Here is a 25,817-nt window from a genome sequence, read left to right as displayed (position 1 = left end):
TTAGGAATGCAGCAGTGACATGTTGAGTTTTCTTGCAGATTTCTAGAGCTGCCACTGCATGTGAGACAAAAACTTTAAGATTTCAACCCAAAACAATGTGTGAAGATTTGTCAACCAGCAATGCAGCTACTGCTATTGCTATCAGACATACTGGTAATGCCTTAGCTATTAGGTTTAACTGGACATGGAAATAAGCTACTGATCTCTGTTTACAACCATGTCATTGTGTAAGCACTTCCTATTGCATGTACCATGTATTCTATACAAAATAGAGAAAAATCCTGATTATAATTAGGTAGCTCTAAAGCTGGGGCTGCAATGAGAACATTTTTTAGCTGATTAAATAACAATTTGGTTTGGTCAGTATGCACCAAGGGCTCTGGCACAGCAGCTTTAGTCAAGTCATACAACGGTGCAGTTAATTGTGAATAGTTAGGTGTCCAGATTGTATAGTAACCAACCATTCCAAGAAAAACCCTTAATTTCATTTTGTTAGTAGGTAATCTGATTTCTTGAATGGCTGCAATTCTACCTGGAGATAGATGTCTCAAGCCTTCAGACAAACAATGGCATATATAAGAAACATTTTTTGGTTGTATTTTGTCTTTGGGCACCTTATGTCCATAATGTGCAAGAGACTTCAAGAGTTCTACTGTGTCCTTAACTGATGTTAACTGTTATAAAGACACAAATAATTCCTGGTAATTGGCACAATACAAAGCTGCACAAAATAGAATCAAAACAGAGAACTTCACCAAATTCCATTTATAACATACAAGCACCCCTTATAGTATAAATTTGAGGGGAACATACTGATGGTTTGATAGATCCTCCTTTCTGTGTCCACCAGTCAATGTGTGATATCATAGAAAACAAAATAAGTATATAATGTACACGTGTAAACTATTTTTTTCTCTAATAATTGACCATAGTTCAAATACACTATTGTGTTCAGTAGAAGAGGAAATGGTTGAAAATGTGGGTTTACCCGACTCACACTTCTTGTGGTATCAAACATATAAAGGTATATTTTCCACCCATGTGATATTCAAACCGGTGTCCCATGCTTAGAAATAGGCCAGAAATAGAGAATAGGCGTACCCCACTCACTGAATATTCAGGAAGATGACAAGCATGTACGAGTTGGTTGAACTAATTGATGATGATCTGGAGGGTCTAATGGAAAAACTAGAAAATGTGTTACTAAAGGAAAGCAATGTTTGGTGGGAAGTTGTTACAATGGAGAAATACCTAACACAAAATTTGATATCCAGAGGGTTGAAAATAAATAAACAATACAGTTATATGATGTCCAGGAAGGATTTTAGGAAACAATGTTATAATATCCTTAAAATTGCTTTCTTGCATTTACAAACTTACTGTAATTGTTCTAAAAAGAAAAATAAACCTTAATAGGTTTGATGAAGAAATCAAGGTTCTAAAGTCACTAGTACAGCCTTTTTCTAATCTAGATGACTTTAGGGAATTAGAAGGGGCAATAGAATCCTGAAATATTGTTTATACAGAAAAAAGTAAAAAAATCATCAGGGACAAAGCAGAATCCCTTAATCCAACTAATAAGAACCCAGCATTATTAGAAATCAATACACATTATGGAAGAAATCTATAAGAAAGTAATACAGAATGGGATCCAACAGAACTCTTATTAGGTCAGATCAACTAACAGAGATAAACCATCAAGGAACAGGTACGTACAAGAGGGAAAAATAAACAGGTTTGATAGACTAGACAGAGCTCCGCACAAGTCTCCATCAGACATAGCTTTGATAGAGATAACAATAGGGGAAGGACCCCTGAGTGGAGAATTCCCCCACCAAGGAGAACTGTTATAAACAGACAACACTCTAATATAGAACCGGAAGATACTTTTTTCTTAGAGAATTGTTTTTCACCCCTTAGGGAAAATTTTTCTCCTCAATCAAGAGTCCGTGAGAACAGATGTACAACATTTTTAGAGAGAGGGAGTGACAGGACTCCCTACATATAAAAAAAATATACTCGCACTAAAGGAAAAAGAGATGTAAAAAAAAACAAAAAAAGTATGCTTCCAGAAAGAGTAAAAAAAAAAGAGTAACACCAATTAATAGTATCGATTCTAGTAATACTCCATCAAACATAAAAGAGATGAAAGAAAACCCCCCTCTGATTAAAATATTCAACTTAAGTTGATATGTCTTACCTCATGAGGAAAGTATACTCCTTCAAAAAGGCCTTAACTACAGTCTGCCCAACGAATCATATTGAACCCTTTGCATCTTTATAGATGTACAAAAATTTGTGTGGAAATTAACTGTGAAAAAGTTTTTTATTAATCAGAAAACTTCAGAACTGGGGGAGGTGGAGATGAGGTCCCTCACCCCTTTTTGCCCCAAATCTATATTCTTTCTGCAGCATTTAAAAGGTCCTTTTATTGAAACTTTTAATTCACTGGTGCTAGATGACCTCAATAAAATTAAAATTGACAAATAAACTCTAATTTGATGGCCAAAGAGAAAAGAGCCTTAGGAGATCTACATGACAATAAAGGGCTGGTTATAAAACCTGCCAACAAGAGGGGGGGGATTGTCCTAATGGACATTGGGGAATAAAAAGCTGAAATCATGAGACACAAATAAATCACATTTAAGAGACACTAGGGATTTCTTGCAATTACAGGAGTCTATCAGATGGGAAAAATAACTGCTTTTAGTAATGGTAGACATAAGTTCCCTCTACACCATTATTGAACATAAGGCTGGTGTAGAGGCATCACGTAATTTTCTGGATACGTCTGATTTACCTGTAAAACTTCAAGATTTCCTTGTAGAGAGTATTGAGTTCATCTTGTTCAACTATCCATAGCGAAACCATCAAAAGAAAAAGGGGATTACACATTTGCCTTTATTACTGAATACACAAAAGAACATAAAATGGTTGAAGAGGTTTTAAAAAAACAGTGGTTGCTACTAAAGAGGGACCATGTCCCCGGACCAATTCTGCTAGATAAACTGAAGCATATTTACACAAAGGATCCCAATTTAAAATCTAAACTTGTATCCAATGCCCTACCATTCACACAAGCCCTATCTTGTATTTCATCAATAGGTTTTAATAACTGAGATTGCATAGGGTGTACAAATATAAAAAGTGAGGGCAGTATGAAAATAGAGATTATTAATATCAGTGGCAATGAAACGAGAGTTAAGGAATTCATAACATGCAATACCAGAAATATGATTTTTGCTATACGCTGCACCTGCAACAAAGTATGTATTGGCAGAAGTTCATGCCCCCTTAAGATCTGGGTGGGTGAACCTATACTTATTATAAAGAAGGGGCTCTCATGCCTTTTCGGCCCACTTTAAAGAAGTTCATGAGTGCTTCATATCTGGACTATTGTCTATTTGTGGTCTAAAGGCAGTGCATCTTAATTAACACCAGTGTTAATTGAGTGCAAAGAGAAAGACAAGTTTACCTGGTTTAAACTTTCTGTAGTTTCAGTTGACAATCAATTTTATGTGTATTAAACTAAAATAAGATTGCTGCTGCCTGATATTGAGTTTTCTGAAACCTTCCTAACTGTTTTTGCTCTGCACATGCATTTACTCCTAATAGTACAATATTGACACGTTATATTATTTTGATGTTAAAGGACTGTAGAAAACTGTAGTGTTATTATTATATGTATGTACTGATGTGGATTGTGATAGGTGTTTTAACTTTTTAATGTGATTAAATTGATAATTGATTTCTAACATATGGAGCCTTGACTGCTGTGTATTTTTCTGCCATTTCACAATCTAGTAGGCTAAACTAAATAGAGCAGTCTTATTTGGTTATTTTTTTTACTAGGTTTTCATTTATTGAGTGTTCACAAGCCCCATATTATAGACTTGCAGCTAATAAATAATTCAAAACTGAAAACACATACAATATACCTGTATATAGCAATAAAAAAAGAAAAGGGCACTCAACAATCAGTAAACGGATGATATATTTTACTCACAAATACATTATTGTATAGTCAACGTTTCGGACCGCAAAGGTCCTTTATCAAGACAGCTCAACCACCGCAAAGCTACCACCAGGAGAACCCATGGGAATTTATACTCCGATATACAGGAATAAAAGTAATAAACATATTAAATAAAATGACCCAGCACCCGCCAACAAGTCCAGGCTAGGGTAAAGAGTACTGTCCTCCCCTTTGATGCCATTGATGATTGTCAATAACATGCTGGTCAATAACATGTTAGTTGTCACACATCACTTCCAGAAATTGTCACACATACAGTACAGTTAGCCATTGTATATCAAAAATAAACAAAAATAAATAAATAAATAACAATAACAAAAAAAACATGTGCATAGACTTGTATCAGAAAATTTAGGGGAAAACGTGTGTGAGGTCCCCATCCCTCCCCAATTTTTCCAATATCAGTACTAGGCTTGACCAACCAGGGCTAATGGAACCACATCACATTAGAAATTGTCACACATACAGTACAGTTAGCCACTGTATATATATCAAAATAAAGGACAAAAATAAATAAAAATAACAAAAAAACATGTGCCTAAACTAGTATCAGAAAAATCAAGAGAAAAAATTTGTGTGGCATCCCCTGATTTTTCTGATACCAGCGCTAGGTTTGACCAGCCAGGGTCAGTGGAACCATATCACTTTAAAAATTGTCATACATATAGTACAGTTAGCCACTGTATATAAGAAAATAAATAAATAAAAACTAACAAAAAAAGCATGTGGCTATGCTGGTATCAGAAAAATTGTGATGAAAAAGTATGTGCGGTCCCCCCAATTTTTTCTAAACCAGCACTAGGTTTGACCAACCAGGCCTAGTGAACCATAGAGGGAAAACCCATAGTGTAGGGGTCCCCCACCATCAATATACCAGACCTATCCAGTTGCACTAGCATTTACTTCTCCCAGGTGAGTGGGTCTGCAAAGAAAATGTGCAGGCTACCCTCCTGGGTCCAACCAGCCCTAATGCCAATAGCACAAGGGCTCCTCTCTGTACCCCTGGTGGTGGTGGTAATGGTTATTGTGATACATAATTTGTTTTTTTACAGGTGACCTACTGGCCACAGCAAGCCTGCCAGTGCATGATGGCACTTGGAGAACCACTTGTAAAAAAATATTAAATAAATTACAGAACACAGACACCAACTATTTTATTATTTGAATAAATAAGGACACCCCACTTCCCTCATTTACAAATGTATCATGCAGGGTCTAAGCAAACTAAAAAATTCTGATAAAAATAAAAATATATACCACTGCACTCCAAGCCCAAAGAAGGCAACTACCAACCTAATGTGACTAACACCTATCACTAGATATAAGTGAAACAAAAGAATAAAAGGTAGAAAAGTGCACATCTGAGGTACAATTAATTCCTTAGTAAGGGGCACAGCATAGGGGGATCAATAGTGGGGGCCTGCGTAAGGGGGAACACTTCTGGGGGTACTGTATAATAGGCACTACTGGTGGCCTGCATAAGAGGGACCACTACTGGGGACACTGCATATTGGGGGTACTGTATAAGGGACACTACTGGGAGTCTGCATAAGGTGGACCACTACTGGGGGCACTGCTAGACTTTCTCCATTCTTATAAATAATTAAATCATGGAAGTTTACTTCTTGTTGGTTGATATTACAAATTAGAACTATAATATAATCATTAAGGTTAAGAATATCACAAAATAATTTAAGATAATTTTCACTAACACTCCAAATAAAAATATATAATCTAATCATCTATGCACCTTAACCATAAGAATATATTCTCTTTATATTGATTACTGTCCCCTATCACCTGATCCACCCACCACCCCATGAAAAGGTTTGCATAGGAGGGTGCTACTCTACTGCCCATTGACGTGCCTTTCTGTGTATGTATTACTGTGCATTAAACCCCCAAAAATTATTGTTTAACATAAAATCAATGGATTCCTTAATAAAATCTAGTTTCTCTTCCCCAATAGGTTCTGGACTTTTCCTCACGGTATATTCAACAGCATTAATTACAAGTTGGTGGTCTATAATAGTATATAACGAGGATATGTCAGCTACCATTCTGACCTGTGAAGGTATTGCTCAATAGGGGGAGCATCATTTCCCCTATATGTGTTACATTGCACCTTTCATAATAGGTCTTTTATGGTACGCAGCCATTTTTATGTTTTGGATTTGATTAATAACTGTGTTTGGTTTTACATTATATGTGTCCCCCCTGTTTTGTCTTTCATATATCGCATTGATATCACTGACACTGAGGGGTAAAAGTGTTGAAAAATCAGACAGAAGGAGGAACCAGGATTATTGTGATATATCTTCTTTATGACTTGCCAGATTCATACATTGTATTCCATTTTTACAACAACTGATAATTGACTTTATTGCCTTACACAGATTTTCTGTCTGGAGCATTTGATTGATGAAATATTTCATGAACGAAGGAATTAATTGTACCTCAGAAGTGCACTTTGTCTACCTTTTATTGTTTTATCTAACCTAAAAAATGCTGACCTTTTAAACTCACAACTGTCACATGGTCAGTGATATAGTCCATAAGAATGAATAGTTTTGCTCTGCATGCAGCCGTGCTCTTCTGAGCAATGCTAATGCTGCTACAATGCCTTTCTATAGTGTACATCCATGTGTGCGAATGTACAAGGTCTGAGATGCACATTGTCAGTGTCCATAGATACTGAAATTCTGATTGGTGCATTATTAGATGCACCATTCGTTGCATCATCAAAACTTGCACCAGACCTCTGGCAGGTGAAGTTGCTTTTTCCCAGTATGGCCTCCTAAGGGATTGGTTTAGTGTCTCTGTATGCAACCACTTTCAGTGACAATTTTGCGGCAGTCCCATAACATGCCCATAATACAGACAATCTCTGTGCGAGCATTAAGCCACTCACTGTCACCACCCAGGAAGGCCCAATTCAGTATCAAGACATTTCTGAAACTGAGCGTCTCCTATGCGTCTCAATTGTATCTCTGACCAGTGGCATAACTAGGGTATATGGAGCTCAGGGCAAAATTAAAAATGGAGCCCTCCTCTATGTGTGTGCACTGTAGGTGTGTGCACTGAAAAAATGGGTGTGATCACATGCCACAAGGGGTGTGGCTACTGAAAAATGGGGCATGTCAACATGACACACACCTCTTTCTTGTCACTCTGGGAACATTCCTTTCCATTGCATATGCACCTTAATGCCCTGAGTAGTAGTGCCCCTCTTGCAATGTCCCCAGTTTCAGTGCCCCATGTAGTAGTGCCCTTTATGCAGTGCCCCCAGTATTGCACCCTTATACTGTTTGTAACTATGCGGTGCCCTTTATACAGTCCCCACTATGCAGTGCCCCCAGTAGTGGTCCACCTTATGCAGGCCATGAGTAGTGCCCCTTATACAGTACCCCCAGCAGTGGCCCCCTTATACAGGCCCCCAGTAGTGCCCCTTATACAGTGCCCCCAGTAGTGATCACCTCTATGCTGTGCCCCTTGTGCACCCAATAGTGGTTCCCCTTATGAACGTGCCAAGTAGTGCCCCTTATACAGTACCCCCAGTACTGATCCCCCTATGCTGTGCCCCTTAGACAGTGCCTTCTGTAGTGCCCCCGGCCAGTAGTACATAATAGACAGACAGACACAAAACACTCACTAACTTACCGGAATCCCCACTCCTGCACACCCACCGATGTCTGCTCCTCCATCCTCCCGCTTGGTCCTGCAAGCCGCGCTCGGTACTATGGGAGAGACTTCATGACATCTTTCCCGTCACGCACTGCAGGAGCCGGAAGGCTCATGAGTGAGCTCCAGCCTGGCTCTGGTAGTGGACGCAGCAGTCAATGAGAGTCTGTCTGACTCTCATTGGCTACTGAAACACACACATTGCTGCCGGGTAGTACGTAGTGGTCTCCTCCTTGTAGTGCCACCAGTAGTGCCCCCCCCCAGTAGAGACACTTAATAAAAAAAAACACTTACCTGAATCCCCACTCCCGCCACCGCCATCCGCTCCTCCGTCCGTCCTCCTGGGCTGGCCCACTCTGCATTATGGGAGAGACGTCATGATGTCATGACGTCTCTCCCATTACCCACTGCAGGAGCCAGAAGATGGAGCGGCTCCGGCAGTGGGTGCAGCAGCAGTCAATGAAAGTCTGACAGACTCTCACTGGCAGCTAATTAAAACAAACACACTGCTGCCAGCACTGGTGGATGTGTGTTTGTCAGTCACTGTGTAGTGCTGACCGAACTCCGTCCGGTCAGCGCTACACATGCAGTGCAGTGGTTTCACAGAGACACAGGCTGCCCGCGGCCCACATGACGCTGTGGCCCAGGGGGCACATGGCACCCTGCCCCCCAGACCAGCCCGCCTCTTAGACAGCTGCCAGGTACACAGCGGGCGGCGTCTCCAGACACCTTCGGCACCTGGAGCTTGCGCTCCACTGGAACCACCCTCCCTACGCCCCTGATTGTGTAGTGCAGACCACACTCACTGCGGTCTGCACTACACTGACTGACTAGGGTGGGCCTGTACCATGGCTGGCGGTGCCCCCCCATGGTGCCGGTCCCACTGTGCCCAGTGCAAAAGCCCCGGGGGCCCTGCACTAGTCACACCACTGTCTCTGAATCAGTGCACACACGAACTGGATGCATGTGCAGTATAACTTGGAGGCATAAGTAGTAGAAAAATATGCCTCACTATGTCTGACATCAGACCATTGACTATGCATACCTTTCCACCAATGCTGTAGAATTCACCAGAGAAGTGGACCAGTGGAGAAGTTGCCCATAGCAACCAATCACTTATCAACTGCAGTCTATAAAATGTTAGGTAGATGCTGATTGATTTGCTATGGGCAACTTATCCTTTGAACCACTTCTCCACACTTTTCACTGCTTGATACATAAACCCCTTTATATTTTATTTCTTTGTAAAATTCTCAAACTTTCTGTTGGTGAAATATAATTCACAGAGCCTTTGGAGTATATTTACTTAAGTGCAGGTTTTTAGAACTGGAGATGTTGCCCAGCAACCAAACAGATTCTATTTAACATTTAGCAAGCACCTTCTAGAGGATAATAGCTAGAATCTGATTGGTTGCTATGGGCAACATCTCCACTTCTAAAAACCTGCACTTTAGTAAATATACCCTTTTGCTTCTTGGCTTGATCGGGTTTTCATTAGTGTGTCTTTAAATTGGCAGTAAAATAAAACTTGTTGGTCATTTCATAATTATGTCATGATGTCCTTTAGCTGGCCGAAAGACAATGAGTTAGATGAGTTATACATCAGTACAATACAGTCATTACTCACTTGGGTCATACATTCAATGCAGGTTGGTAAATCATTAACTTATAAGTTACATTTAAACAATATTAAAATCTTCTTTTGATCTGAATCAGAGCAGCTCACTGTTTCAGCTCTTTTTAGATACCAGAAGCTGTACTGACAACCATGAGTGTACAGTGACCTTATTACAGCATAAAACCAGAGAAAAATGCAGAGAATATTTATATAGAATAACTTTAGTAAGAACAGTGCAGGCATTTTCCAAATAGACACAGCTTATACATACATGGAGGATATCCAGAATATTCTGCAAGAGAGCTTATCACAACCTAGATAAGCTGCAGATGTCTCCTCATACACTATTGCCGCAGTCTCGCCAAACAGCATTTCTCAGCACGCCAAGTCCCGTGTGCCTCAGCTTGCGCCAAACATCTATTTCACTTGAATTTGCACAAATTAAACAATAAGATGCCACAAAATATACTTAGTGAGACTGCATTTATCAATTTTATATGCAAAACTTGTACATCTTTGTGCGAATGAATCTGATCTATATACGAAGTGCTACGATGCAGCGGCAGCGGCATTTTCTCTCCTCAAGTTCCATTGTGCTTTATTTGTGACTTTGTACATATTTGTACTAGGGATGTGCGCTGGAACATTATTGCCGGATTTGGATTTGGTTCTAATTTATCATCCGGCTTTGGATTTTGCTTTGGATTTGCCAAACTGCGGCGACTGGCTTTGGATTTGGATTTTTTACAAAAATTTACAAAAAAAGCTAAAATCACATCAATTGGGCTTTTTTTTTTCTTCTGACTGGTTACTAAGCTTCAGAGCATCGGCACAGACACCGCAGTTTAAAGCACATCTATGAAACATTGCCACACAGCAGTGGCAGAAATGAAAGGTAGAGCAAGATGGAATTGTCCTTGGGCCCTCCTACCCACACAGAGAGATACGGCCAGCAGAGTCACAGTACTTGCTTACAAAGTGGGCTAAGGCCCAAGGAGTCACAGTATTTGTATGCACAGAGGGCTATTAGGCTTATACACCCTATGGGGACTGTGTCTGCCAGCGGGACTGGAGGGATCGCAGCAGGTATCGGAAACACCTGCTGCAGTCCCTCCCTAACACACACGGGAGATACTTAATATTTGAGGTAAACCCCCGAAAACTGGTGTTTTGGGGGAATTTACCTCACATATTCAATGATAAATGGGCCCCTTAATGTGTTAGTGTAAGGAAAGATTGCAAATATCAACTATATGTTAAGACATAAAATACAGTAAAAAATAATACATACACAAAACAACCTTATGTGTCAGATAGTTGTGTATAAATATATGTATACAGTACATATATATATGAGAGAAGGAGATAGATAGATATATACAATACATAGATATAGATAGATAGATATACGGGGCCTGATTCAGACCCGCTTGCTAGCGCACAGCACTCACAAGCGGGTCGATGGTCCCCCACTGCGCATGCGCCACCTCCGGCGTGCACATGCGCGAGACCTGTCCAGCGATGGCAGCTGCGTTGCTACGGGTCTCGCTTCAAGATGGGGCGGCTGCCGATGGTGACAGCACACCCCGTTCTGTAGGCGGGGAGGGGGGGTGGCTGCACAAATGCAGGCGTTCCCTTAGGAATGCCTGGTGTTTGTGGGTGGCCCTTCTGACATCACTCGTGATGTCAGTAGTGGACTTCCTGCTCTATTAGAGCAGGAAGTCCACTCGGGCTTGCGGGAGCCGAGACCCTACCACTGGGTCTCGTCGCAAGCCCGATGGTCGCGATAATTGTGACCCACAGCTTTGCGAGCGGGCTGGAGTAGAAAAGAAAAAAAAAACACGCCCTAATTCAGAGCGAGCGCTCGTCAGCAGCGATCGGCTCTGAATCAGGCTCACAGTACATAGATAGATAGATATGCAGTACATAAAGATAGATAGATAGATAGATAGATAGATAGATAGATAGATAGATAGATAGATAGATAGATAGATAAATAGATAGAGAGATGTGTGTGTATACTTAACATGTTACAGGAAATAATTTTTCCAGTAACTAACATTTTTCTGGAGGCGGGGAATCACCAAATAGATCTCACTTGGGATGGGAGGCTGGAATGGCTCAAGGGGATCTAGCTCTCTCCGCTCACAGTAGTTTTGAGGAGTTGAAGTGTCCCTCGGAGACCATGGGGGTCATTCAGACCCACTTGCGAGCGGCTGTCCACTCGCAAGTGGGTCGATGGTCCCCACTGCGCATGCGCACGACGGAGGGAGCTCCGTCGTGCGCATGCGTGAGACCCGACGAGCGAAGGACTTTCCTTCGCTCGGAGTGTCTCATCAAAGGGGGCTTGCTGTCGATAGTGACTGACAGCACGCCCCCTTTGGTGGGCGTGCCGGGGGTGTGCCTGCCAGACAGAGGTGTTCCCAAGGGAACGCCTACCATCTGAAGCCGGCCCCACTGACATCACTAGTGATGTCAGTGGGAGTGATTTTGGCTCTGAAAGAGCCAAAATCACTCCTAGCCTTGTGGTTGAAAAACCCAACCGCAGGCTTTTACTCGCAGTTCCGATGGTCGTGATGGTCAAGACCATCGCGACCATCATTCTGCACGCTCGTATATGCTGTGGGTGGTGACCCACAGCTATACGAGCATCCAGGAGGATGCTCCATATTAATGGAGGTGGGCCCTGATTCAGAGCGAGTGCTCTGGTTAGAGCGTCCGGCTCTGAATCAGGGCCCATGTCACATCACAGTGGGAGGAGGTGAGTTGAACTTGTAGGCTGGTTGCCACTGTGCACACCACAGTGCACACATCGAGGTGGAAGTGAAGTGAGGAGCAGGAAGTGGGGGGTGGAGCCACAGGGGCTATCAATTACAGGCGGTCAGTATTAATTGTCAGGGTTGGCCCGGTTAATGCTGAACACCTTCTTTAAAAAAAAAAAACACTTTTATTTTTGTGCGCTCCTACATGGCCCTGCTGCACATAGGGTCTGATTAAGAGCCGCACGCTCTGACCAGAGCGCTCGCTCTGAATCAGGGCCCTCCTCCATTAAAATGGAGCGTCCTCCTGGATGCTCGTATAGCTGTGGGTGACAACCCACAGCATATACGAGCGTCCAAAAAGATGGTCGCGATGGTCAAGACAATCGCGACCATCGGACTTGCGACGGAAACCCTGCAGTAGGGTTTCCCAGCCACAAGCCCTGGAGTGATTTTGGCTCTATCAGAGCCAAAATCACTCCCACTGACATCACTAGTGATGTCAGTGGGGCCGGCTTCAGACGGTAGGCGTTCCCATGGGAACGCCTCCGTCTGGCAGGCACGCCCCAGGCACGCCCACCAAAGGGGGCGTGCTGTCAGTCACCATCAACAGCACGCCCCCTTTGGTGCGAGACCCGGAGCGACAGCTTGGCTGTCGCAGTCCGGGTCTCGCGCATGCGCACGACGGAGCTCCCTCCATCGTGCGCATGCGCAGTGGGGAACATCGACCAACTTGCGAGCGTTCTGCCGCTTGCGAGTGGGTCTGAATGACCCCCACAGTACCGACACTGGACGATACCTATGTGATGTTACATTGTGCAGGGAGGGTTTGTGAAGTCCTTCATTGCACTGTCATCCTGGCTGCTGTGGAATGGTGATGGCTAGCAGGAGAGAGCGTGTCCGAATGCTGGTGGTGTGGACCGGCCAGAAGTCCTTATTATGAATTAGTCCACTATTAGAACACTATTGCCGTGTTGGAGCTGTGCAGTGATTCACGCTCAGCTGGCATGGATGTCGGGCCAGAGGGTGGGGGGCAGTGACAGCACTCAGCTTCTGTCTGCAAGATCCAATCAGTGGCTGCCAGCATGCTAACAGGCCGCTGGTTGGCTGAGAGACAGTCATTCTCAGCCTACCAGCTGCATGTTACCATAGTAGCGGCCGCTGATTGGATCTGACAGAGGAAGCTTTCTGAACCAAAACACAGAGATCCAATGCGGGGATCTCTGTGTTTTGGCTTGTTTTTGGATCCAAGCCCAGCAAAAAGATCCGAGCAGGAATCGGATTAGCTCGGATACCCTAAATTTTGGCGGGGTTTCCTATAATCCGAACCACTCATCTCTAATTTGTAATCAGTTCAAACTAATTCCTGTGTGGTTAAAGTCAGAGCCCAGAATCTCAGGTAAAGATTGAGTGGTGTTTTGCTCGCACCTGCTACTCCAACTCATTGGTCCTTCACCTCATATATATATATATATAAATAGGTAACCACTTGTGAACTTTCTATTAGTAGAGTATCCATCCCAATCTGCATTCACATAGCTGGTCAGATAGTTGTTGTCAATTTGTGTCAATGGGCAGCTAACAGTGTCATTAATGAATGATGGGATTAAGGCAGCTAGCAGTGTCATTGTTAATGATGGGCTTAAGGAAGCTAAGCTAACAGTGCTGTCAATAGTGTCTACAGTGGCAAGTTGTCATCATCATTATCATCCTCATTCTCACCATCATCAGTTTTTACATCATCTTCCTATAATATTAATTAATCTCTGCTGGAATCCACCATTACATAAGTCTTTGTACTTTGATGTAATTGCCAGTAAAGGTTTTCCTCATGGAATTTATAGTTCATTTTAATGTGCTGAAAACTCTTACCGAGTACACACTGGATGGTTAGCAGCTTAAGTAAAGCAAGTCAGTTTGTACAAGGGCCTCCAAATTGCCTTTTTTTTCCTCCCAGTAGTGAAAGGGACTGTCTGACATGTCTATTTGTACACTGTCATTAAAATTATCTTCCACCAGTCTATGGATTGTGACCATATCAGATAGCATTACGGTAAATGTGTCAATGATTTTGGGCAGGGCCGCCATCAGGGGGAGACTGCCGGGACTCCAGTACCGGACCCGGAGAGAGGGGGGCCCGGGTGGCTGTGGCAGCAGTGCAGCCAGCATTCAGGTAGAAATAGCATTGGCAGCACATCAAATAGGTCAGCGGCCGCGAGCCAATCAGAGCTCGCGGAATGGCAGCCAATCAGGAGCGCCCGCTCCTGATTTGCTGCCGGTCCGCAAGCTGTGGATTGACTTGCAGCCTCTCTCTCTCCAACAGGGCCAGCGCTTCCATTAGGCAGCTGCCTAAAGGGCGCCGGCACTTGTACGGTGTCGGTCTTGCCTCTCCTGGTGAAATTGTCCTTACCCCAGCGACCGCACCCATCCACACTGTGATGGCACCCAGCACCTGTTTACACCCGCCCCCCAGAGAAGACTAGAAAAATAAAACAGTCACACTTGCTAGGGCACCCTGTTTTTCAAATGTAAGACAAACTTTTTTCTTTTTCCAGGTGCTTATTAACTGATAGCCCTGGGTGTGGTCCTGTCTCTTTAAGGCAGGACCCAGTTTTATGTTTAACATGTATGCAAGCTTGAGGCCAAGATGGCAGATCAAGTTCATTTATCTGAGAATCAGTGTAGGGACTGGCTAGATGGGAATGACCGTGAAGCGTGTGTATAAATATATGTATGTATAGCCATATGTGTATATAATATATAATTATGTGTGTTCTTTCTATTTATATCTCTTTATGGGTCTGATAAAGAGGTGGACAGTAATGGATTACTGATATTTTATGCTAATGCTGCAGGCAATGGGCTGCCTACTTAGATGCCCACCAGCTGCGGCTCTAATCTGCCGATCGGACATTGGCTGCACCATTGCATATAAGAGCAACCATATGGTTGCCCAGAATGTCTGACGGTAATATGGCCACCAGTGTCAGTGGAACTGCGTTGACAAAGTCTCTGACTCACCCACTGATGACAGTCTCTCCGCAAGTCACCACCCAGGAATGCCTACGAGAGTTGCATGCATCCACCTCTGAATCAGGACCTGTCTCCTGTCTGTCTGACCATCTCCTGTCTGTCTGTCCATCTCCTGTGCATCCATTTTAGGTCCATCCGTCTCCTGTCCGTCTGTCCATCTATCTATCCTGTGTCTCCTGACTACACTACAGCCTCCCTGCGTGTACCCGCGAATATCACGCAAAGTGTTTTTTTACACATTCTTCTGGAGGCTGTGTTTCATTAATTGACAGTGGCGGTTGTAATTCTAAGACACTTTCACCTGATGGGCTAAAAAGTGTGCATTGGGGGGGAGCAGGCAGAACTTTTGCCTAGGGTGCCGAGAAACCTTGCACCGGCCCTGTTCTCCGGATGTTATGTTATGAAGGAGGAAGGGTGATGCTTTATTTTTTTTATGGTACGTCAGTGTTTTACATCATTACATGCAGTAATTCACCTGGTATGTTGGATTAGCACTGATTAAATTACATGTTGCTATTAAGGAATTTATACAGCAGTGGTAAACTGAATACTCTCTATCCCTGTAATTTGTGATAATCAGTGCAGCAGTTGAAGGTTGGAGAATAATATTCAGGTTGCAGCTTGTGATTGTCTCCCTTGCAAGCATGCCGCTACTGGCCTCTCCTTGCATAGTTCATGTGTGGAGTTTATTTTTAACAAATGGTGTCCTTTAGGAGAGATCTCTGGTTACCAAGGAGAGATCTCTGGAGACTGAGGGGAGACTGTGTGTCCTGAGGAAGGGGAGTCTCTCCCCAAAATGTTGAGTAAATTACACAGTGAGTTGCACCTGAGGAGGGCAACTGTGCAAGTATAAATGCTTTCCCTATATATTTTGTCGAGATTCTGATTTTCTGTATGTGGATTTATAGCAGTTGATAGATTGGCCTGTTATAATAACAACTACCCCCACAGCCCAAATATTAACACTTGTTTATTGAGCAATTGATGCTCCACTCCCAAAGTAGCTCAACCCACATTATCCAGAGCTCCACCCACCTCTGACCCACATCCCAGGTGAGGGGGGCCCTGACCATTTTGTCAGTACCGGGCCCCATAATTTCTGATGGCGGCCCTGATTTTGGGCAACTCTTTTAGACCTCACCAGATGTCAAAATGTTGTGTGTACTTATCTACATCACCAGTGGGTCTCTTGGGAAAGCCAATTTTTTTTTCCTGGTAGCAGAGTTGCTGGAGAAACTAAAGGAAGAGGTTTCATCATGTCATGTGCCACTTTAGCTGACAACTTGCTTGCCAGGAGCTCTTTGCATCTTTTCAGATCTCTGTCAATTGAAAACCCCCCCACAAAGTATGACTTAAACCTATAATCAAGCACGGTCACCAAAATTTAGTGATCCATTTCCTGATGACCCCTGAAAACTGGTGAAGCGAATAAAAGGACTTAATCAACATATCTGACATACTTAGCAGAATCACTTTGTTTCATCTCCTCCTTCAGCTTTTTCAGCTGCTTTTCCAAAAGTCTAATTATGGAAATCACCTGACTCTGGCAACTGGTTGTATGTGAACACAATAAAAATCATATATTAAAATAGTGGAGATCGCATTGTAATCATAGAAACAGGGGTGTATCTAGGGATCCAAGCACCCCTGGCAATGTAATGGACTGGTGCCCCCCTTTGCAGTGCCCCCGTAGTAATCCCCCATGTTGCATTGCCCCCATAGCAGTCCTTCCTATACAGTGCCCCAGTAGTAGTCCCCCCTATGCTGCATTGCCTCCAGTAGTAGTCCCCCCTATGCTGCATTGCCCCCAGTAGTAGTCCCCCTTATACAGTGCCCCCAGTAGTAGTCCTTCTATACAGTGCCTCCAGTAGTAGTCCCCCCTATGCTGCATTGCCCCAAGTAGTAGTCCCCCCTATACAGTGCACCCAGTAGTAGTCCCCTTATGCTGCATTGCCCCCAGTAGTAGTCCCCCTTATACAGTGCCCCCAGTAGTAGTCCTTCTATACAGTGCCTCCAGTAGTAGTCCCCCCTATGCTGCATTGCCCCCAGTAGTAGTCCCCCCTATACAGTGCACCCAGTAGTAGTCCCCTTATGCTGCATTATCCCCAGTAGTAGTCCTCCTATACAGTGCTCCCAGTAGTAGTCCCCCCTATACAGTGCCTCCAGCAGTAGTCCCCCCTATGCTGCATTGCTGGGAGTAGTAGTCCCCCCTATACAATGTCCCCCAGTAGTAGCCCCCAGTAGTAGGCCCCCCTATACAGTGACCCCATTAGCTGGTACCCCCTATACAGTGCCCCCTCCTGCTGTGCCAGGCTTACATACACACACACAGAAGAAAAAAAAATACAACTTACCTGATCCCCGCTCCTGATGTGACTGCCACTGTCCACTCCAAGTCCCGGCTCTTCTCTTGCATTATAGGAGAGATGTAATGACGTCTCTCCCATCACCCACTGTGGGGGGAGCCAGAAGACAGAGCTCATGAATGAGCTCCAGTCGGCTCCCTCCGTGGATGACGCAGCAGCCAATGAGAGTCTGTCTGATTCTCATTGGCTGGCTGCTCTAACAAACACACAACCGCTGCTGGCAGCTGTGTGTTTGTAAACTATGTAGGGCAGACCGCTCTCACTGCGGTCTGCCCTACACTTGTGGGGTTGGGGGACTAGAGGGGGTAGTCCACCCCTTGGCTGCTGGTGGCACTGCGGGACGGCGCCCCCCCTTTGGTCGGCGCTCCTGATGAGTGCCATCCTGGCCAATGGGTAGATACGCCCCTGCATAGAAACTACATTAAATGTCTCAATTTGATCCAAAGTTTCTAAGCAAGTTTACAACAAAACCTGCAAACATGTGCTTTTGAGGTATACAGGTGTACTTGGGTAATATAGTCTCAAAAAGTGTTGGTTATAGACCACTATTTTTTGTCTATAGGCTATATGTTTGTGATATTGATTTATATATTGGAGTGGAGAAGACATCTAAGAGTGTATATTTAGATGTGGAGTTAAAGTTTTTTAGCATGTGAAGTATTGCTTAATCACAGGTGTCCCAGATTATTACCAAAATTGAAGAGATATTCGAGTAACCAATGGAAGACAAATAACAATTAAAATGAATGGGTATTTAAGGTCTATGTGACTGGCTCAAAATCACTCTTTGAAAAAGCTACCGGCTTGTTGCTGCAAAACGCATTAGAGATTGATGATAAGTATGATAATGTCATAGTGTAATACAGTAAAGACTTACTGAAAAACACTGCAGTAATGTATATACTGTAGTAGATTCATACTGTATACTGTAAAACAATAACAGTGAATGTATTTTTAATTTACTGTACACTACTGTATGTTTGATCTACAGTACTTACAATAATCATTTTTGTTTACTTTTTCTAGTAGGCATCACGCAGTGACCATTGGCAAATCCTGTATCCTGATCTGCATACAGTACAGTATGATACTCTGGACCATAGAGCTTCTCACCAAAAAGAGTGCACATTTTGTAAAACTTCAGCTGTGTTGTACAGTAGCTATTGCTAATGTTTCCTTCTTTTTCATTTTGTAAAAAATAGTTTACTGTAAAATAATATTTTTGTGCTACAGTATTTGCAGAAGGCCCTAGAGAACATGAGACTTTCCCTTTCTCTCTAAATGTAGGCAAGTGTATTTCTGATGCAGCAGCCATTTTGTTTTCATACCTTATCTAAAATCATGTATTAAAAAGTGTGATTAACTGCATACAGTATACAGGTTGAGTCTCCCATATCCAAAATGCTTGCGACCAGTGTTTTTTTGGATAACAGAATATTCCGTATTTTGTAATATTTGCATACCATAATTAAATATCTTGGGAATGGGACCCAAATATACACACAGAATGCATTTATGTGTTATATACACCTTATACACACAGCCTGCAGGTCATTTTATACAATATATTCAATAATTTTGTGGCTCAAACAAAGTTTGTGTGCAGAATTGAAATTAATTTATGTTTCATATACACCCTATACACAGAGCCTGAAGGTCATTTTATACAATATTTTTAATCATTTGTGCCTTAGACAAAGTTTGTGTACATTGAAGCATCAAAAATCAAAGGTTTCATTATCTCAGTCATGCCAAAATATTTCCGTATTTTTGAATATTTGGATATGGGAGACTCAACTTGTATTATGTTGTACCTTATTACGGTAAGTAAAAGTATTGTCATTAATTTTTAAAATTGGAGTTTGTGTGTCTTTAAGTGCATCTGAGACCCACCACGTGCATCTGTCATTGAAAGGTACAGTATTGTACAGTATTGGTTGTTGTGAATAATGTAGTGAGTTCGATACAGTACCCCAACAGTAGTGAACAGGAATTCATCTTACTGTACTGTATTTGCGGTATCCACTACCCAATTACACAGAGTGATTGCACAATTACGACATCATAATCATGCAATCACTCACTAATCGGGCATCAAAATGTCAGAAACGACAAGCAATGTGCATTCCCGCTGGTTGTTTCCGACGTCAATCATCGCCCGAACATGTTCGGGGATGATGGATAGTGCCTACACTGAATGACTGATCGTTCAGTGTAGGCACTGCAGTGGATGGAGAACAATGGTACGATTACAATGTCGTAATCATACTGTCTTTCCTGAATCTTTTAGTGGATGTGCACCTTAAGTCAGTATGTGACATACAGTACAGTAAGATCTACAGTATCATGCATGATTTAATGATTTTCATATTATTAGATTGTGTGCAATAGCAGAAGATGCTTGCAGCATGGATCAGGGCGATCCATGCTCCAAAAATCAGTGAAAAAAACAAATCATAGATGCATGCATGGATCAGTGCATTCCGTGTTGCAAGCAGCTACAGTATGATAACAAAAAGTTAATAAGACATAGATGCATAGACAGATCAGTGAGATCTGTCCATGTATCTGTAATAAAAAATGTATAGTATACAAGTGTAAATATAAACAAAATATACACATGCCTGCCCTTTAAACCCCCCCCCCCCTCCTTAGAGCACAACCAGACCCAGGCTTTTCAGTGCTGGTCCTGGTTTTGGATATACAGGGGACAAACAGTACCAAGCTCATTCTAGCGGTGGAGTAATGCCACAACCAGAGGAACCCATTCACTGGGTCCACTGACCAAAGCATTGTGGAGCTACTGTACAGTTCAGTGAGGTACAGTATGTACAGAAGTGACCTTAATACTGTATACTATAGTGTGTGTATATATATATATATATATATATATATACATAGCTATAGATACCTGTATGTATTTGTATAAATGACAGAACTCACACATCATCAAGTGATTTCTTTGTAGTGAAGATTAAAAAAAAAATGTCCCTTACCAGTCTCAAATCAACTCTTGCAAGGCACTTACCCAAACCTCTAGCCCATACACGCCAGCTGTGCTGAAAGCCGCACCTGTTGTGTACAGCACAGTGCATTAGCCTAGTGCTGATGCACTGTGTCACTCCTGACCAGCTTCACTGGGCATGCTCAGTGCTATGAGACTCCATATGCCACAGCATAGTGCAACTAGCAGAGCACTATGTGGCGTATTGTATGGAGTGCCGCACACCACTTTCTTGAGCACACAGTGCATCAGCAGTACAGTGGCCTAAAGTAGCATAGAAATGCCAGGTGGTGGGAAGCTGTGGACAATGTATTGAGTTCAGAAGGCCTGGATAAGAATACTGAACTTCAATTGCTCTGTTTTTTTACAATGCTGGGAGTGCGTCTTTTTGGTCAACACAGATACCTGTATAAAAGACAGAACTCACACACCACCAAGTTATTTATTTTTAATCCTGTAGTGAAGATTAAAAAAAAAGTCCCTTACCACGTCCCAAACATGGGATGCCCACTCTGGGTAAGGCGCTCACCCAAACCTCTAGCGTACACACGCTAGCTGTGTCAAAAGCCGCACCTGTCGTTTACAGCTGATGCACTGTGTCACTCCTGACCAGCTCCACTGGGCATGCGCAGTACTATGAGACTCCATGTGCCACAGCATAATGTGACTAGCAGGGCGCTACATGGTGTATGGAGTGGCTCCACTGGGTATACGCCGGAGATCCCATGTGCATCTCCCGGAGCTGGCAGTCACCACAGCACTGACATGCTGACAGTGCTGCAAGTGTGTAGCTTAAAAGGCACAGTCAGTTTGTAATCCAGAGACCCCTCTTACACTCAGACCCGCTACTAGTTTCTAAGTCAAGAAATCACTATAGTATCTAAGTCTGGGACAGAGACGACAATGCCAACAGTGACGCAAGTGTGTGGCTTCAAATGCACAGTCAGTTTCTAATACAGAGCCCCCTCTTTCAAACAGAGCCCACTACTAGTTTCTAAGTCATGAAATCACTATAGTATCTAAGTCTGGGATGCACTGTGTGTGACTCCCAACTGGCTCCACTGGGCATGCGCAGTGCTACAGTATGAGACTCCATACTTCAATCATCGGGCGGTGATACAGAAAATGCATTGGAAATCTGACATATGCGCTGTATAGTTCAGGAAAAGTAACACCTGGTGGACCAAATGTTATATTACACGTTATGACTTTTTTCCAGTGCTACGCTACGTGCCCTTCAAAACATTCTGTGTGGCATGACTCAAGGCATACTGTGTGGTGCGAGATGCATGGCATGCTACATAGCATATGGAGGAACAAACTAGCTGGGCCCATCTGTACATGAGGCAATTCCTAAAAAAATATTACTTGAGTAAAGTTTAATGGCCTAATTCAGAGATGTATGTTCATCCCAGGATACTTTAAAATATATGTTAAGCACATGTGCAGAATGGGTCCTGCAGTCTCTCTTGCAGGCCACCCAACCTGCAGAATGGTTGACAGGCCACCTCATTCACGGAAATTGAGATGTGATGGTTCCATTTTCATTAAGACAAAAGGACAGGGTCTGCATCAATGGAGATAGAATCTGGCCTCTTGGATGACCAGGCACCACCCAGACTGGTGCAAAAATTATCTCCAGCAGCCTGGGTAAATGTAAAATAATACCAATAGATGTTTGCGATTGTTCCAATGATGATCCCAGGCTGCAACCTTGTTTGCAGTGATGAAATGACACAGATACAGCAATGAGGTGTCTGACACCTCCTTCTGCATTTGCATCTGAGATGGATGGTTTTGCACAGCTGCTTGTGTATGGCTGTACAAATCCATCCTTCTCTGAATCAAGCCCTAAACTAGACCAGGTAAGTGTCTATCTTAAACATACATTTTACAATTTAAGTGCTGCAAATACAAACATTACTTCTACATGTGTGGAAAATTATGTCTACTTTATCTTGTACCTTCAGCCAGTGCTTTTCTCATCCAAAACCATGATGTTGAGACTTGTGGTTCCTGGGCTGGAGAAAGCAGCCAAATTAGAGCCCGAGGAGGAGGAGGTAGATTGAGAAGGAAGTTGGCCAGTGGAGAAGGACTAGGCCGGGGTAGGAGTTTGGGCTGGGAAGGGAGTTTGGACAGGGGAGGAAGTTGGGACAGGGGCAGCAGGTTGGTCAGGGGAGGGAGAGGATTCAGGGGAGGGGAATATGGGGACTGCAGGTCTTCACCTCCTTTAGTGAGCAGCTCATTGTTGTCCTAGGAAATAAAGAATTAAAATTTTATTAGAATTTTTAACAAACACCATTGTACATAATAAAATTAAGAAAACAAAGTGTATTTACCCACACATACATCTCTCATGTCAATATGCATTATGGCAGATACTGTGCGTTATGTCGTGGCTTGGCATACTGTATGCCACGAAAGACTACACGTCATGCAGTACACCGTTTAATCGCTGGATGGCAAATGCTCCATGGATGGAAACTACAGTACTGAATACAATACTATAGCAGTGCATTGTAGTCTGTGAGTGGCTGGTCAATCACGTTCAGGCTGTGTAAACAGTCACTCATGCTTGAAATAATCACTTTGTGTCAAGACTACCGTAAACTACTATAGACATTATATTGTAGTCACTACCTGGTGAAAAGATGCCTGGTCATAAAGACAGAGCACTTCAAGTTCAATACTTTTAAAGTACTCTGTTCAACTTTATGCATTGCTCCACACTTTCCTCATCCCTTCATCTCCATATTATGACATTCAGCTTCATTAGACTATAAACCGCTATTGACATTGTACACATTCTCTGGTATAAAAGCGCACACGTCACATGAAATACACAACAGGTGCGGGTCTTGATATGGCTGGTTGTGTGGCTGGGTGGTTTAGGTGAGCGCCTTGCAGGGTGGCCGCCCCGGGTTCAAGACTAGGAGAGGGGCAATGGCATTTTGGACATTAATTTTTTTTTGAAAATAAATCTTCACTACATGATCACTTGGTGTGTGAGTTCTGTCTTTTCTAAAAATACGTACAGGTATACATCTGTGTTGGCCAGAAGACACACACCCAGCATTAAATACAAAGACATAGCAATTGTTCAATATTCTTAAAGGCACTCTACTGAGCTCAATTCATTGCTCTCAACTTCCCATCTGGCATTTCCGCTATACAGTAGACATTGTATTGTACATATTTCAGGGCCGTCCGTATGATGCTCGGGAGGTTTTTCATAAAGAGAGATCATGTCAGGTTCAATAGTTTTCAAATACAGTACTCTACACTTCCCTCATCCCTTCCTTTCTGTGTTTGGCCACCCGTCCCTTCACCACCTCTTCCCACCATCACTCATTACTATTCAACCCCACTGAGCTCATTGTATGGCTCACCACCACACCCCACAATCATTCGCTTCTTTTCAGTGCTGCAGCAGGCTGAGGCCACTATTGACATTGTACACATTCCCTGGTGTAAAGGAGCACACTTCACATCAAATACACAACAGGTGCAGGTCTCAGAAGGCTCTCCTCTCTCAGCCAATGAGCGCTCAGCACTGGGATTTCTATAGTGAAATCCCACGGCAGATCGGTAATTCAAATAGTGCTGTCCTTAGAGGATAATACTAAGTTCAATGGTCCGGGTATATCTGTTTTTTTGTTTTACCAAGACCAGGGATGCCCTACTTGGAACCAAGAGGACTCGATCTATGCATAGGAGGAGGTGAGTATGAATTTTTTTTAATCAGGTACCCTATGGATTCTACATGGAGAAGAGGACATGATGGCTTCAGGGGTACATAGGTGAGTATGTGAGATAGTATGTGTACATCTGTGTGTACATGTGTATGTGCATGTATGTTTTAATAAACTTTTACTTTTTTATGGTGTGTATCTTGTGTTTATTTTAATATTTATTTTGCTGTGGAACTACAGGTACCAGTGGGCTTGTTATGCCCCGCATGCTGGTACTTGTGGTTCTCCAAGAACCAGCATGCGGGGGAGGCTGTGAAGATACAAAGGAAAAAATAAATAAAATACTGATGTCCATTTTTCATTCATGAAAAAACACATTCCCATCAGCCAATCAGCAGACGACGCTACTAAAGTTTTGTTGGCTATTTCACACATGCGCTGTGCAGTTTAGGAAAAGTGACATCTAGTGGCGAGAAAGTTGTATTACACACTTTTCCAGCGCTTCAGTATGTTATGTTGTGCCTTACTGCAGCATGCTGTGATACACATCTCCGCGGCATGGCGCGACTAGCATGGCGGACTACATAGTGTATGGAGTAAAGATGCAACAGGACACATCTGTCATATATATGTATATATATATATAGACACACATTCATACATTTATAGACACACACATCCAGATATGTACAAATTCAACATAAGTGCAATTTCATTAGAAATTACACGCACACACAAGCACACACACACATGCCATTAAGCTATAACAATTCAAACAGCCTATTATACTGTAGATGACATTCATGTGTTATGATACAAAATGCACTTGAACTACACAGTACACCACTTCCCAAAAAAACATGGCCACAGAACAAAACAAAATGGAAGCACCAAACTGATAAACAAGTCTAACAGCACTCATGTACAAATAGTAGCAATCAACAGTCCGCCCATGAGGTGCGGGTGTACATTTGCAAGATGCATACACATGATACACATAGTTATGCATACTTACTCTGCATGCTGAGTGCCCGCAAGCGGGCCAGGAGATCCGCCTGGTGGCGTCTTAAGTTAATTAAATGGATTCATTAAGTCCATCCATCTGGACATAAAGTATGAAGTGTATGAATCCAGAAGGCTTCTCTCATAAATAGCTAGAGAAAAATGGGGAGGGAGATTGGTTTCTTCAAAAAATAAAAAGAGATCACAAAAGATGGCATTAACATCGAATTTGAAGTTCGCGAAAGGGATATTTAAGCTTTCTAACAAACAGCTTACTGAGGCCCAATTAAATTTATTATTAAAAGGACTTAAATTTACTCCATCCTCTAGTCCAAACATATTTGATCTCTTTGTAGAATTGAATAGGTTTATAGGAATCTGTGCCGTAAGCATTATTTTGCTATCAAAGATCTGAAAAAACATAAAATAGAGGGATCCTTTTGTCATTTGACAGAGGATGACAATATCACATTAAATGCCCTGATTTCTTTGTTAGAAGAAAATGATAAGCATGTTGGGAATCCTATCAATACCTATATTCCAGTGTATGATGCTTCTAGTGTTATGTGTAACCCTAAAATAAAAGATTGTAAAATCAAGTCACAATTTTTCCACTACAATACAAA

General features: G+C 42.7%; 1 long non-coding RNA gene across 1 annotated transcript in view; it reads right to left on the bottom strand.

Moving 5' to 3' along the window:
* LOC148534455 (uncharacterized) overlaps window positions 1–25,817 on the bottom strand; it is a 101,417-nt gene that overhangs the window by 1,529 nt on the left and 74,071 nt on the right. Inside the window, exon 2 of the long non-coding RNA XR_015877645.1 lies at window positions 22,462–22,750. This is a non-coding gene — a long non-coding RNA (uncharacterized LOC148534455). The remainder of the gene's footprint in view (window positions 1–22,461; window positions 22,751–25,817) is intronic.

Source organism: Taudactylus pleione, unplaced genomic scaffold, assembly GCF_031769625.1.
Source record: "Taudactylus pleione unplaced genomic scaffold, aTauple2 ptg000066l, whole genome shotgun sequence".
Classification (NCBI taxonomy): Eukaryota; Metazoa; Chordata; class Amphibia; order Anura; family Myobatrachidae; genus Taudactylus; species Taudactylus pleione.
This window is presented reverse-complemented; position numbering and strand designations above follow the sequence as displayed.